Source organism: Eufriesea mexicana, unplaced genomic scaffold (genome assembly GCF_001483705.2).
Source record: "Eufriesea mexicana isolate 0111107269 unplaced genomic scaffold, ASM148370v2 scaffold302, whole genome shotgun sequence".
Lineage (NCBI taxonomy): Eukaryota > Metazoa > Arthropoda > Insecta > Hymenoptera > Apidae > Eufriesea > Eufriesea mexicana.
In genome coordinates this window covers 171907-187291 of record NW_016908462.1, presented here as the reverse complement: position 1 = coordinate 187291, position 15385 = coordinate 171907, and positions in this window count along the sequence as shown.

Genomic DNA, 15385 nt, shown 5'->3' with positions numbered 1-15385 from the left:
TGTCATTTTCCATTTCCTGTTAGCTTTTATAGTATCATATTTACCAGTCAACTAGCATTTCATTCTCCGTTACAGAAAGATAATAATGCAAAGACTTTCTGTCATACAGTTGACGATATTTTTGAAACGGTAAATAAGAAATCGTATGCAAATTAAGACGTAGAATTATTTTACTTCGGCATTTCACGCCATGCCTACGACATAGGTAATTTTAAATTTGATATATTAGTTAACATCGATCTTTAGGTTCTGATTAATCCTTTGCACTCGACGATTTTTTGGCTAGAGAAGAGTAGAAATTCAAGAGTAGATTCTCTACTAAAAAGCTGACGATATTTTTCCGAGTAGTAAATAAAGAATTGTATAATAATAGAATTGTAGAATTATTTGATTTCGATACCTCGCACACTGTTACATTACATTAAATTTGATATATTAATTAACACTAGGTTTACGAACAATATCTGTATACCTATTTCTAAGGACACCTGTCAAATTGACAGGTAAAGGAAACCTCGTATCTTTTTTTTAACCATTAGTTCAATTTAACACAATTATATATTATATTAACAGTCTTAATATAAGTTAACTAAATCTGTTACCATCGTATAATTGGAGCAACCCTTCCGTCAAATTCACGGGTTCCGTAAATCTAGTGTTAATATCGATATTCCAAATTTTATGAAATGGTGACTGAAGGTCCCCTCTCGAGTGCAAAGGGTTAAAATGGCGTCTAGGAGTCGCCTCTCGAGTGCCAAGGGTTAACTGTTGAAAAACGTAGATGATATCGGTGTCCATTTCTATATCCATTTCTATCCGCATAAACTTCTAAATTAACCGTTCAGTAGTGTTTCTATGTGTACGTGTGACCTTTTGCGAATATACGATATCGATATCTACCGCAACTATACGACTGAAAATAGAAATTTAGTTAAGATAAAATAAATTCTATATCGACCAACTGCTCCGGTCTGTGAAACGAAAAAGAATTTAGCTTCTACGCGTGACAGCACCTACCCCGAAAAATGCGTTTAATCGAACGCGATTAACACTAGATTTACGGAACCCGTGAATTTGACGGAAGGGTTGCTCCAATTATACGATGATAACAGATTTAGTTAACTTATATTCAGACTGTTAATATAATATATAATTGTTTTTAAATTAAACTAATCGCTAAAAAAAGGCACGTGGTTTCCTTTACCTGTCAATTTGACAGGTGTCCTTAGAAATAGGTATACAGATAGTCTCCGTAAATCTATCGTTAAGAAATTTTATTTACGATTTATTTAAAATTATTCGTTTTCATGGGCGAAAAATTAATACAAAGTAAAAGTAGCGTTAATTACGGACAGGATCGTACCTCGGGTCATCATCTTGGAAATTTTCGAATGTGGCTGAAAATGATTGGAAATAAATCTGTAATCGAGGCGATAATAAAACTTGAATCGTAAATATCTGAAAGGCTTATAACGATACATTTTCGAAATTTAGAAACCTGCAACGAGAAATCGAAAATCGAGCGTTCGCTGGCCGAAATTAACGAAACACACGTTCCACGGTGTAAATGTCTTTGCCGTGAGCCAGTGTTCCCGTGTAATCCCGTAACGATGTCAGCTCTGCGTACGCTCGTTACCGAAGTTAAATGTCAATAAACAGTCGCGTAGACCGGAATACCGAGGCACCTTAACGTTGGACCAAACAGAAGCGGCAAAGCAAGGCGCCAATCACGCGCGAAGACAAACACCGACGGCGGACCATCGTTGATTGCCGAGGAAGTCCTTCCAGGACCTTGCTATTCCTGCTGGTAGGCAATGCTCCGCGCCATGGAGGACAACGTAGCCTGAATACGAAATCAAAAGGCGTCCGTGGACGCGCAAGTTCTGGCCCCACGAGTTCAAACATTCGGCTGAACGCGGCTCAACTGCATATGGCCGGTTAATGGTGACCTTGCGATTATTAAACGCGCCCTTCCAGTCTCGCCAAACTTCAATCCAAGATAGACAACAGAGAGATATACCTTCCCGAATAGCTCTTGAGTCTGAGAAATTTTTGAATATCATCTCGCGGGCCTGAGAATCGCATTTTTCGAAATTTCCTTCTTCCGTGTTTCTACGTTCCTGAATAGTTTCTGAGAAAGAGAAATTTCCCAATGTCATCTCGCGGGCCTGAGAATTGCATTTCTCGAAATTTCCTTCCGTGTTTCTACGTTCTCGAATAGCTTGTGGAAAAGAGAAATTTTCCAATGTCATCTCGCGGACTTGAGAATTGTATTTTTCGAAATTTCCTTCTTCCGTGTTTCCACCCCTCGTGTTACGTAATTATATTGGTATAAAATTGCCGATAATTACATGCAGCTGTTACATGATGTTATTTTTAGCAGCTTGTAATAAGCCACGAGTTGAACTCGACAAAGGACTTTGCTTTTTAAATTTAATACCGGTGTTATTAATAACGTTGATGAACAGATGTCCTACGGGAGGAAGAAAGTTACTCGCGACTGAGAGACGAATGATAAAGTAATCTAAATATCGGAAATACAAGGAAGAGAGAGGTTTCTAACTCGCTTCTAAATTGAAATTGGAATTTTGCGCAGGGATCTCGCGTCGTCTTTGCCCGGTGTGTCTAATCCTAGGAAATTTCATTCGAACCTGATCTCCCTAGTAAAAGTGGGGAATTAGTAATTTGCGAATTCCTATTATCCCAGCTGTAAGGGATTATCAGCCTCGATCAACTTTCGTTGCTCGTCGAGCACGATCACTGGAGCATTGGCGAAATTTCACGGTGGTTCGCGAAACTGACCAACAGTATCTTCGTCAAGGTTGACCGGCCAGGAACAATATTCCGTCCCCTTCTATTTGCCCGACGTCTATCATCGGATAGCATTATACGCGTGCACGCAACGCGAGGACGATTCGGGACGCGAAGGATGAACTTAGCCTGCGTGTCTTCGGCACGGCCGATTTGATTTCAGGGCGTGACGTCGAAAGAAGAAGCAGATATCGAGGGATGTGTTTCGCTTGTCCAAGCCACGGCCTCGTGAATATTCCAAGCTCTAAAAGCTTCTCTTCCCCTTTCTGCCCGGTCTACTTGCCCAGATGTACGACGAACGAAGGGTCCATCACGTCCATAACAAGCTCTCTCTCTCTCTCTCTCTCCTCCTCTCTCTCTCACCCTCGCTTCATTCCTTCTCTTCCCTCCTCGTCTGCGCTTCGTCTCCTCTCTTCGCTCCCTCGTTCGAGGTCTCTCCCTCGCACCAACCTCTCTAGGCCTCCTCGAGGAGTGCTCTCAAAGGGTCCAGGGCTATGGAGACGTTGGCACCAGGGGAGCGAACCAGAGAAGGCCAGAGGACGGAAGAGACGAGCACCAGGGAGAGACGGATAGAAGCGATGAGAGGGAGGGAGAGAGAGGGAGAGAGGAAGAGGAGGAAGAAAGACGACCTACCGCGCCTACGTTAGGTAAATTCGGTGTAACTCGAGGGGATGAGGATAAGAGAGAGGAGCTCGCTAGCGAGGGGTAAGAGGTGGACGGGGTAGGAGAGAGTGCGAGGGCGAGAGACGAAGAGAGAATTCGCTAGGAGGAGACCATCGCCCACAGGGGTGGACCGGTGATCGATAGCCACACACTACGTCCGCCACCACCTTCGGAGCCTGGACTCTTCCTACGTTGGATAACTCGGCGAGCTTCCAATTTACGAAAGCCTCGCCTGTCGCTCGCCGGAATTTACATTCGAGAACCAACGTGAAACTACGCTCGCTCGGTCTCCTCTCCGGCCTTTCCGGCATTAGCCGGGGAACGTTTCAAAAATTGTACCACCCAGAACGGGATTCGATTTTATGGTAACGAGTGGTTACGACGAAAGAAAGGTTTGTCCGGGAGATCGATTAATGCGAAGGAATTCGGTGGATCCGCCGGTCTCTCACCGAGTGGCTCACGCTCTAGTTCGTGGTTTCACCGATACTTCCCTCGTCGTGCTTCTTCCTCGTCGTCTCCACCGACTAGCTTTACGCCCCGACCGAGAAATTCCATCGAATCGTTAGTCTTCTTTGACAAGAGAACCACGGCGACCGGTGTTTGTTCAGGTGGTAGCGGGGATTAGAGCTCGGTTCATCGAGTTCCGATCCAGATTTTCCGTCCATTGCTGCGACCTTCCAGAAATCGTCCGACATTAGCATCGTTGCCGTTCAGCCGGTCTAATTGGGATTTTCCCAGCCAACGTCGCAACGAATTCAGCAGTTCCGAGCAATCCGTCCAATTCGCGCGACCAATCCGTGTCCGTCCTCCTCGAGGAATCGGGCTGAAACCGAACTACCAAATTCTCCTTCTGCCGATGAAACGCGAGCGGGGGTACGAACCTCGCGGCGCCTCGTAAATTCGCGGTTTAACCAGTCCGAATCGGTGGCTGGATTTATCCTGCACCTCGGCACGGCGGCGCGGGCCGGATTTTTTTCACGCCCCGACTCGATGCGAGTAAGTGCACTTTTCCCGCGAAGAGAGGCGTTACTTGCCACCATTACGACGAGCAAAGATTAACAGCGGCTTCCTGCTCGTCGGCCCGTCCGCCGGTCATTCGACGTTCTCCTTTTTCGTGGCGCGCAACTAATTGCGACGATGCAGGCATATTTCTGCTCTCGCAGACCGGCCGAGAAAAATGGCGCCTGCCACCTTTAGCCACCCTCTGACCAACCCTCGCAGTTTTTTTCACCCGCGTGCAGGCCCGTCAACCGAGCATTGTGCGGCTCCCTGGCAGCTTCTCGCTTCTCGCCCGCAAACCAACCACGAGTTCGTTTCCACCGACACGTGCGATAGGAGAGAGCCTACTGCTCTTCGTCGTCCTTTCTCTCGTCTTTTCTCTCCTCCCTTCTCGGCCACCGATTCTCCATCGTCCAGCCACTCGTCTCTTTATTCTACCCTTCGTCCTCTGCAAGCGTCCCTCTCTCGTTCCGTTTCCGCGCCTCCACGCTCGCGTTTCCACGTGCGGGGAGTCTCGCGCACCCGCGTTCCACGTTCGGCTTTTATTGCGGCGAGTTTTCCCGCATTTGCGGTGGCAGCGGGCTTTCCCGAAATCGCGATTAGCGCCACGACTCGCCGCAACCACGTGCTGCTCGGCCCGGCCGTGATTTATTTTTATTACCGCGCTGCGAGAGACCAGCTTCCTTTCTCATTATCGCAACTGCGTTATTATGAAGCCGTTACGCGTTATTGCGGCTACTTACGAGCGTGGCCGCTGCCGGGATTCCGATGCACCGGTGCAATGTCGAGGGGAGGCGGGCGTGAATCGAAGGGTGTCGGAGATCTTAATCGAGTTTCCAGATCTTCCATCCTTGTCCGCGCTCTTTTACCATCCTTAGAGGTTAGAACGCAGTCAGAAATGGCCGATGGAATTATTTCTATTACACCGTCGTTAACGAGTACCCTCCTCGCTATTAGCTGTTCGTCGGTGTAAAGCTTTCGAAATTGCGATTAGTCTCGAAACGGATCTAGTAGATTCCCGTTACCGAGATATCTCCTAGCGCTAGGTGAACGTTTACCCGAAACACATAAGTCTCGCCGGAGTTTAGAAACGAGGTTCGCGTGATTGACAATGAGCGATTAACCTCCGCGAGTTCGGATGTGACAAGTGTGGGAGAGCGTGCTGGATGAGTAAGCGGGGAACAGATGCACGTGGAAGAGGAATATTGCATGGGAACGCGAACCAGATAGGATCCCGCGAATTGCATTACCCTCTAAAAATCAAACGTACCTTTCCGATTCTGCGCTTCGGCTTCTCTCTTCTGCAAACTCGCACCACCGAAATACCCCGCGAATCGATCTAATTAACACCCCGATATCGCGATACTAATCTCGTTAACACCGCGAGCACTGCGCTCGATGAATCCTCGAAGATGTCCTTCGTCCATTCGGCGTAATAAAACCGGAAACGCGAGAAGGAAGTTTCGTCCACCCCTTTCTCGATGTCACCCCCGCGTTCCGCGAAGAACGAGAGACTGCGATTCGCTCGCGAATTTCCAGCTGTCGCGACGCTGCGACGACGAGATTCCTTTGAAGGTGATTCATTGGGATCTCTCGTTGGAGGAATTATTTATACCGTGTCCAGGATCAACGAGACTCGTATTCCAGGGGAAAAAAGGAGAAGGAAGAAGGTAGGAATAAAATCAAGGGGACTGAAATCGCCGCGTATACGAAGGAGAATAAGGGACGGTGTCCCAGGAGTGCCACGATCCCTGGATTTGGTTGCTACCACCTACCCCCGCAAACGTGCTTTCATGTAACGCAGTCAATTCCGATGGGGAAACGCCAAGGATCCGCGTTTTGTGTCCCGCCGAATATGGCCAGAATTCGAATTAATATTTACGAACCACGCGGAACGGTCCCCGCGTCTGTCGTCGCGATTTTTCAGCCTGCAAACTCGCGCGGGGGTATCGCCGGGTTCCCGAATCTGCGAAAAATGGATTATGGCTGTTCGTTTGAACACAGCGCGGCAGATTAAAAGGTTTCCGTGTAAAGGGAGCTTTCCGTGGGATCGGACTGGAAGATCCGGTAGAATATTTTGAGTATCATTAAGAGAAAGAGTTAAAAGTATTAACGCGTTCGTCAGCCAGCGCGATTCGGTTGAATTTTTCACGGGGCCCAAATCCGAATGACGAAACACTAGAACGTTATCGGACTGATGATTTGGATGGGTCTAGTACAGACACCGCTCGTTACATGCTTGTCAACGGACCCTATTTACAATTTTCTATTTCCGCGCAACAGGGTGTCCCGTAATCGTTTTGAATTACTATTGGCAAACTTGTATTTTGCAAATAACGAAACGATAGAAGAGAGTAGCAGACTTGGAAAAGTTTTACCACTCGTAAACGTATTGACAGGTAATTACCAAAAATTGTGAAGGAAACTGCGACCTATTGTTCCGATTGTCCAAAATCACATCAAATGTGTTTAGACTGTTTTAACGAATACCGTATGATATAGTCTAATATTTTAATTAAAAAATTTGAAATATAAATTAACACTAAACGTATCAAGCGGGGTGAAATGTCCGCTTTCAAATTTACCTTATAAATCGTACATTCGTTGTCATTTCTTTCGCTCATCCGACTTTCTGTAAATTTTCATATTACTTGATTGTTTAATTTCTCGCTTTCCGTTTTTATCTTAATATATTTTTTACCGAGAAAAATTCTTTGCGTACCTTATATACCACGAGGGGTCATTTGACCCCCTGTGGTAAGAATAGGTGTGTGTAAAATACCGGTACGTTTAGTGTTAATAAAAAGTATAGTATAATGTGTATATTTTTAATATTTTTACATCGTATATCCTATATTTATATTTCAGTGCTTATTCCGTTTAATTCCTTTTAAAAATTCAACTGAAAATCCTATTTAGTTTAAACAAAAAGAGCGTCACTCTTATTTGGCTGACAGGGCCCCCCTGGAAGCGTACCCGTCACCCAGAACGTGTTAAAAGAAGCTTCGTCCGTTTACGTCGATATATAGGTGTTTCACAGATCAAAGCGATTAACCCGAATTGTTTTTAATTTTTGTTCCAGGATGTTGGCTGATGCTTCGCTTCGTCAATGACTTCGCCAACTGTAAGTCGATTCCACGTTAACTTTGTCAAAAGAAGTTACATACTTTCGATAATTACGATAATAAAGCATCTGACACGAGTCAGGGGATTTGATGCTCTCAGTAATGGTCAGAAGCAGGATATTTATTATATTATTTTCTAACGCGATGAAATATTTTATTCTCGCGTCCCCTACTATTCTATATCCATTCTATACCTACTCTGTATATCTCCGTTGTATATATATACTGATAGGAGTTAATTAACCCGTTGCCTTACGATTACAATCGCACATGACTCACGTGGGGTGTCGTACCTGTTAGAAACATATAATTCGGGAAAATGATTAAAACGATTAAAACTAAACGATATATTAAATTAAACGACAAACAATAAAGGTTAATGATAATGAAGTGCGACACGTCGACAAACCACGGGCATGACACGTGGTATTGGTGAGTTTGTTGTATGTAATCGTATATTTATTACAAACTTATAAATTATACACCTCTTATAACGCAATTCTTCATTCTCACGCTTCTTTTAACAAACTGAACTTTCTTATGACATATCAACTCTGATCCATAGCAACTGCGCAACACCACGCATTCTACATCTTCTACTCGCACTTCTAAAAACATACATATCTACATTCGTGCCATTACTCGACCTCGCGCATTTGCATTCGCGCTAATAATACCAAATCCACGGTATTTACATTTACCACGAGCCAGGCCCGTGATAGTCAGTTTCGACCCGACCGGTGTACCACGAGCCAGGCTCGTGATAATCAGTTTTGGCTCGAGAACCTGACCACGAGCCTCGCGCGTGTTTGCAGGCTAAAGGGTTAAGGGTATCTATGGTAAATTCATGGGATACTCGACGATAGCAAATAGTAGATCGAATGCCAAATGAAGTGTCGTTTATTTTCAACGCTCATCTGCCACCCCTGACAATTACCATCCTCGCGAATCTGCTTCGATAATTTACCGATTACCGCATTCTCCCGTCGAGGATTCCGCAGCAGGATTAAAAACCGCAACATGGGAACGGGAAATAGAAGCGTTTCTACCACCCTTTGGAGCGCTGGGCGTCGGTGCAGCAGCGTAACGTGAGCACGAGGTGCGCTGAGAGGGGCAGGAGATGCGGAAAGGCAGATAGAGGAAAACGTAGCCGGATGAATGCAGCCGGTAGATTCGGCATGGATTTCCAGCGACGGTAAAACCGTCACGATTTCCGTGCGATTGTCGCCGTGAACGGTCGGACAAGCATTGTCCGTGGAGCAAGAAGGGGCGCAGCGGGTGGCAAACGTTAGGAAATTCGCCCGAGGAGGGGCTGCACGGAGGTCAGGAGGGGGTGGCAAAAGGCTAAGCCGAAACCTTTTTCAAGGATGAAGGCCTCTCTCTCTCTCCTTCGCCTCTCGCATTGTACGCGTCCACGTCTCTCCCTCCCTCTCTCTCTTCTTTCCACTACACCTTTCCCTCTTTGTCCACCTTCCTCTTTCTTTTTCCTCTCCCTCGCCTGTCCCTCACGGAGCGCGAAGGTGGCGAACCGTCTCTCTTTCTCTCTCTCTCTCTCTCTGTCTCTCTCGGTGCAAGCAAGGTGTACACGTTTCCGTAGCGAGCTTCTTCTTTGTCCATCTCCTGCCGCTTTGTACCTACGTCCAAGGGGGCAAGCGTGTACGCGCGCGCCTTCCTCTTTGTCTCGGGCCATTCCACTTTTCCGTTGTTTACTCTGCCGCGCGTTTTTCTCGCCGGACCGATCGCGCGAGTCTCACTTTCGCCTTCCGCGAGACCTGTTCCCCGCTCGTTCCGCTGCTTAATTGGCTCCTTCCAGGCGATTTATGGCACTTCCAGGGGTGACAGGGTAATTTCTTTCGGATCGGAGAATGACCGCGATCCGAAGACCGGCTATGGCGAATTTTTATCCGCTGCGCGAAGCACACGTTAGGGGTGAGCTAGGCCAATCACTCGTCGCAGGGTGCAGATGTCGATAGACGTAGAAGGAACGCGTAGAATAATTTCAAACTTACCGCTGAAATTGCCAGCGTTCGTTTGCCCACTACGATGCCAAACGAAAAATTTGAAACATTGAGAGAGAAAGAGATAAGGAGTTTCCAAAGACATTTGACAATTTTCTATATAATTTTCTAGACAACCTTAATTTCGATATCATTCGATCGGATCGAATTATTAACCCTTTGCACTCAGTTGTCGCTGCTGCGGCGACGTAATAAAACATATTTTTGTAATATATGCGCTTTCTTTTCTTTATGACAAAGTGAGATTTATTCTTGCACCGTTGTAAATAGCGCTAGGTGTAGCTGCTAGCCCACGGTAAAAATTACTCGGAGTTTTTCCACTCCCAGGTTATATTGAAAAAATTGCTGGGACTGCAAGGGGTTAATCGTTTTATTTTTCGATCGATCGAATCGAGATGCTAACCAACCCTAACCTCTCCGATTAATTCGAAGAAACCCCCTATCGCGAAGCCATCCGGCCAACAGGTTGCCATAATCAGCGAGCAAAGGACAAGAAAGAGCAGCAGCGGCACCACCTCGCCTCGTATTTTCCGCTCGGCTCGTGTCCGTCGTGAAGAATCGGCGCGGCGCGGAGAGGCGTCCAGAAGACAAACGGCGAGGCCGCGTGCGTGTCAATGGCCCCGCGCCAAAATTGCAGAAACACCGTCGAAGCCGGTGATGGCTTTTCGGTCGTTTTGCTTGATTTTTGGTAATTACGCCGCGCGGAAGGCTAGCAATCTCGTAGCCGGGGCCGAGAGGGCTGCCTCCGCGAAACTTCTGCCGATGATAGCTCGGCAAATAACAGAGAGACGGTCGGCCAGGCGGATGGCAAGAGTTGCCAGTAGACTCTCCTCCTCGTTCGACGTTCATCCTGGGTCGTCGATTGTTCCACGTCGATCGTCGTGGATCGTGTAATTGGATCCGTGGCTACGTAGCTCGCGGACCCTGCTCCGACGAAATTCGTCTTTCGTACGCCGCGCCGAAAGCGGACCAGCAACACGTCCACGGGAATAATAATCCCTCGAGTTTGCACGGACTCCCGCTGCTCTCCTATCAATCGATTAGGTGCCGCCTGTCCAACCGGTCGCCGTTCCATCGCGTACAAGCTCATTCTTAATTAGAGTCGAAAGAGCCGCTTAGGTGTCGGTTGCGCGAATGCTTATTAGACAGGCATCCTCCAGGAGAGACTATATTTTCCTGCCTTTTCCTGTCTTTTTGTTGTCTTTTCCTATCTTTTTGTTGTCTTTTCCTATCTTTTTGCTGCCTTTTCCTATTTTTGTTGTCCTTTCCTATCTTTTTACTGTCTTTTCCTATCTTTTTGCAGTGTTTTCCTATCTTTTTATTGTCTTTTTCTATCTGTTTATTGCCTTTTCCTATCTTTTTGCTGTTTTTTTTCCTATTTTTGTTGTCTTTTCCTATCTTTTTGCTGCCTTTTCCTATTTTTGTTGTCTTTTCCTATCTTTTTACTGTCTTTTCCTATCTTTTTGCAGTGTTTTCCTATCTTTTTATTGTCTTTTTCTATCTGTTTATTGTCTTTTCCTATCTTTTTGCTGTTTTTTTTCCTATTTTTGTTGTCTTTTCCTATTTTTTTGCTGTCTTTTCCTATTTTTGTTGTCTTTTCCTATCTTTTTGCTGTCTTTTCTTATTTATTTTTTTTGTCTTTTCCTATCTTTTTGCTGTATTTTCCTATTTTTGTTGTCTTTTCCTATCTTTTTGCTGTCTTTTCCTATTTTTGTTGTCATTTCCTATCTTTTTGCCGTCTTTTCCTGTCTTGTCCTAGTTCAGGCTAAGTTTCACTTGTGGGAGAATCTGCTTAACCCTTTGACTGTCACGTCGAAATCACGTGTTTCGCTCAGGACGCCACGAGATTGCACTACTAGATGCAAGATTTGTTCTAATGCTTTCTGATCGATATTCTAATAAAAATTATTAATCGTTCAATGGGGCACTTTTTATTTCAAAGTATCTTCTAATTAGCTGTTATATTCAAAATACTGGCAATAACTGTCAATTGTAGTTTTACGAGTAGTTCAAGCGCTCCGGTCACCAATGACCACCGTGACGTGACAGGGGAAACCGTGGCCGGTCATATACGACCAACGTGGCAGTCAAAGCGTTAACCGAATCGAGAATTCAGCGACGAAAGGACTTGAAAGAGTCCCAAATTCGTTCGGAGTTGGTAAGGAAATGAATAATTCCACTTTTCCGTATAGACATCGTCGTCGATCATACTCGCGCGATTTTCTTCCTTCGTTTGACCCGAAAAGCTGGGACGCCATCGCGCGATTAACGATCTCTCCGCGTCAAACGAAACGGTCACTCTGGAGCTGCAAAAACTGGCATTAATTCGCAAGCTTGCGGCTTGGAACGAGTCAATACTCGAAATAATTAACAGTCCGCGTTGTCTTTTGTTCTCTCCGTTCAGAGGTCCCTGGCTTGTTACGTCGTGACTTAATTAGGCCTGAAATTGTTTCGCGAGGAAAGGAGAGATCCCAGCGACGGGAAGCGCAGATTTCCCCGGTTAATTCGTGACAAGTGATAATTGCCGGACAGGGCCCGTCGTAAATCTATCGACGCGCGCTTTGGTATGCAAAAAGATGCACGAAAAGGTTTCACGTGGAATCCAACGATATTCCCGGATCGTGCCGTCCTCAAAGCGACACCGTCCCACCACGCTCAACGGCAGAGAAAGTCCTGACGACGGAGGAAGGTAATCTCCGTTTGTGGAAGAGTTCCTGGTGCGAGAGTATCCATCAGCGTTATCTTGAAATCTTCAAGGACCCGGTATGGATTCATTAAGGGCTAGCTTCGTTAGTATCCCGGGAGAGAGAGACTCTTTGTACATAAGCGTTTCTTTCACCTTCCCCTTATCCTTCTGCCGCGTTAATTCTCAACGCAATCCTGACAACGTCCTCCTTAACGACTCCTTATTTCCAGCAGTTTTCGGATTCGTTCTTCCACCGGAAAATCTCTCCTCGAGCACGTCTAAATAGACTCCCTCGATTCTACCTTCTCGGGAGGACGACCAAAGTGTAGGTACGACTAGCATTTTTCTCAGGTGCATCGGTAGATAAATCGGTGGTTGAATTATCTACGAATCTATTCTAACACCTTGAAGACCTAAAAATTGTCGTATTTGATCTCCGTCCTTTCACATAATAGACTTTTAACTCGAATGACATTACTGCGCTAAAATTGGTTTATTATGGTTATATTTTAACAGTTTTTAATAAAATGAAAAATATTCATAGAAGAATGCTCAGCAAAATTTCGGGTTACACGTGTTATGAATTTGAAAATACTTAAAAAGTTGAATAATTATTACGTAATAAAATAAAACGCAGATAACGATTTAACGATCCCATATGCTAGAAAAATCATTTTTCAATGCGTATTGACAAATAGGATCGTATAGCAATAATTTTAAGTAAAGAAAAACACGATAAAGTACATTGCAGCCTTTGTAACTTCGTGCAACGGTTATGATCCATCGAAGGACGCAGAGACGATTAAAAATTGATTTCTAATCAATTTCAAGCAAGCTTCGTTTCAAATTCTCGAATTCCCGAATTCTCCCAGGAGATCGGTTTCGAAAAACAAACAGTTAATCCGAGAGTTCCCGCAGAGAAAATTCTGTTAAGGTACATAATCTTGATCCGAAATTCTCTCATACATAATTCCTTCGGCAAAGAGAAGCTCGATCCTGGAATTTTCCTGCGGAGAACCTCCTCGAACCCTGGCGACTCTTCGAAACGTACGAAAGAATTTCTTCGAAATGTACGACCGAAATTTGTCTCGAGTTATCCGACGAATTCGTCGTCTAGGATAGAAACCAGCGTCTATTAACGCTAAATTTACGGACTCAGCCGATTTGACCCGTTAAAAATTTGATTGCTATAAATATAATTTAAATATTATTATTTAAAAACATATGTTGGTTTTTAGTTACGTAATGAAATATATGTAAACGCTGATTCCCCTCCTCCTGCAGACCCCTTCGTTTCGCATTATCGTACGTGGTATATCTATTTTTACTGTCATGAGCCAATTTGACTCGTAAAATGATTTAACAGTTAATCGCTTAACACGTGAAATTTATAGCTTACATCAGGCCTGGGCAACTTTTGCAACCATTTACAAAAGCAAGCCTGATAAGAAAGTTTTACCACTAGGTTCGAAACATGAAAATATAATAATTGAAAAAAATAAAAGACTTATTCCGGAAACGGTAACATTTTACAATAGCATCAAGTATGGCGTGGATATACTTGACCAAATGGCCCGAAAATATAGCGTTAAAGCAGGCTCTCGCGGATGGCCTCTACAAGTTTTCTATAACATTTTAGATTTAGCAGCTATCGGTGCTTGGATTCTGTATAAAGAGACCACTCGAGTAAATATTTCGAGAAAAGATTTTATTTTCCAATTGGCTGAAGAGCTAAGAAGTAAATATAGAGAAGATGTCGAGAACGCTTCCATTCCGTTGACAAAAATTCATACCACTGACGCACGGAAGAATTGTCAAGTTGAAGAATCGTGCAATAGAAATAGACGTAAGAGCCTTTGCGCTAAATGTAACAGAAATGTTCACGGAAAATGTATTTCAAAAACAGAGTTTATATGTAAAAAATGTTTTCAATGAATTTTTTAATAATAAATCTCTCGTTTAAATTGATTCGAAACCATTTTCTTTGCAAAAATCTTCAATTTTCTTGCATGAGTGAAATTGGCACACTTCGGTAAAAATACGTATATCTAGTAGTGTTAATCCTTTACGCTTTCTCCGGAAAATCAATCTTTCCGAGCCTTCGTTTCTTTCTTTACCTTTGTCACTTTGATTATCCACGAAAGCGACGCTTCGTTCGCGATCTTCGTCCTTGCCACGATCGTTCGCGGTTTCCCGTTTCTCCTACGTTCTCGCACGATCCTTAACTTCGCCTGGAAGCATCGATAATCTCTCGTGTCGCGCTCGAGTCCGGCCCGAGATCGTAAATACTTCAAGATCTTCGATGCTCGGGCAACCTCTGCGCGGCCATTGTTCTACGCACCGCGGGAGGTCCTTCCTTTTTCGCTAGTTTATCCTAGATCGTCCTCTGTGTCGGCCATAAGCCAACGTCCCTCTCCGTGCTCTCTCCGTGCCCGTTCATGGAAGACCTCGACCTCGTGCACGGAATTTTTAAAACGTCTCCAGTTGGGATCACATGCTTCCACGAAATTCTGTTACCGATATGACGTGTCCACTCGAATATGTATGCACGTTGGCGCATGCAGCTGAGAGAATGTCGCAGACACTCGTTTCATACCAAGCAGTCGACATTCGTGTTTCACGAACGAGATGTGTTTCAGAATTTCGGTAATCGACGTTGCGTCCGAGTACGAGACCCTGCTGACTGAGTATGCGACCGATCCGATCACTTTTCGCTCTTTCTACGGTAGCATCTCGATTAATAAGGTTTAATCGGAGAACAGAGAGCCCGGATAGACGGTGACTTGGGAGCAAACTAACGAGTAGAGGCTTATTTTCTATTATGTATCAAATTGAGCTATTTATTTCTAGCTCCGTTTCCTCGTGTGCTTAACGGAATAATATAATCACGCCTATATCTGTCCAGATGATTTTTATTTCGTCATACGTATACACGTACGTATACGCTATATACCTTATACCGATGATCCGTCCGTCTAATTTGAGGTTAGGTGCACGAGTACTCGGTGGATATTCAAAGCCGGATTTCTCGACAAGGAAGATTCCAATGAAAGAATGTTATTCTTCATTTTCGATTTGTTTTT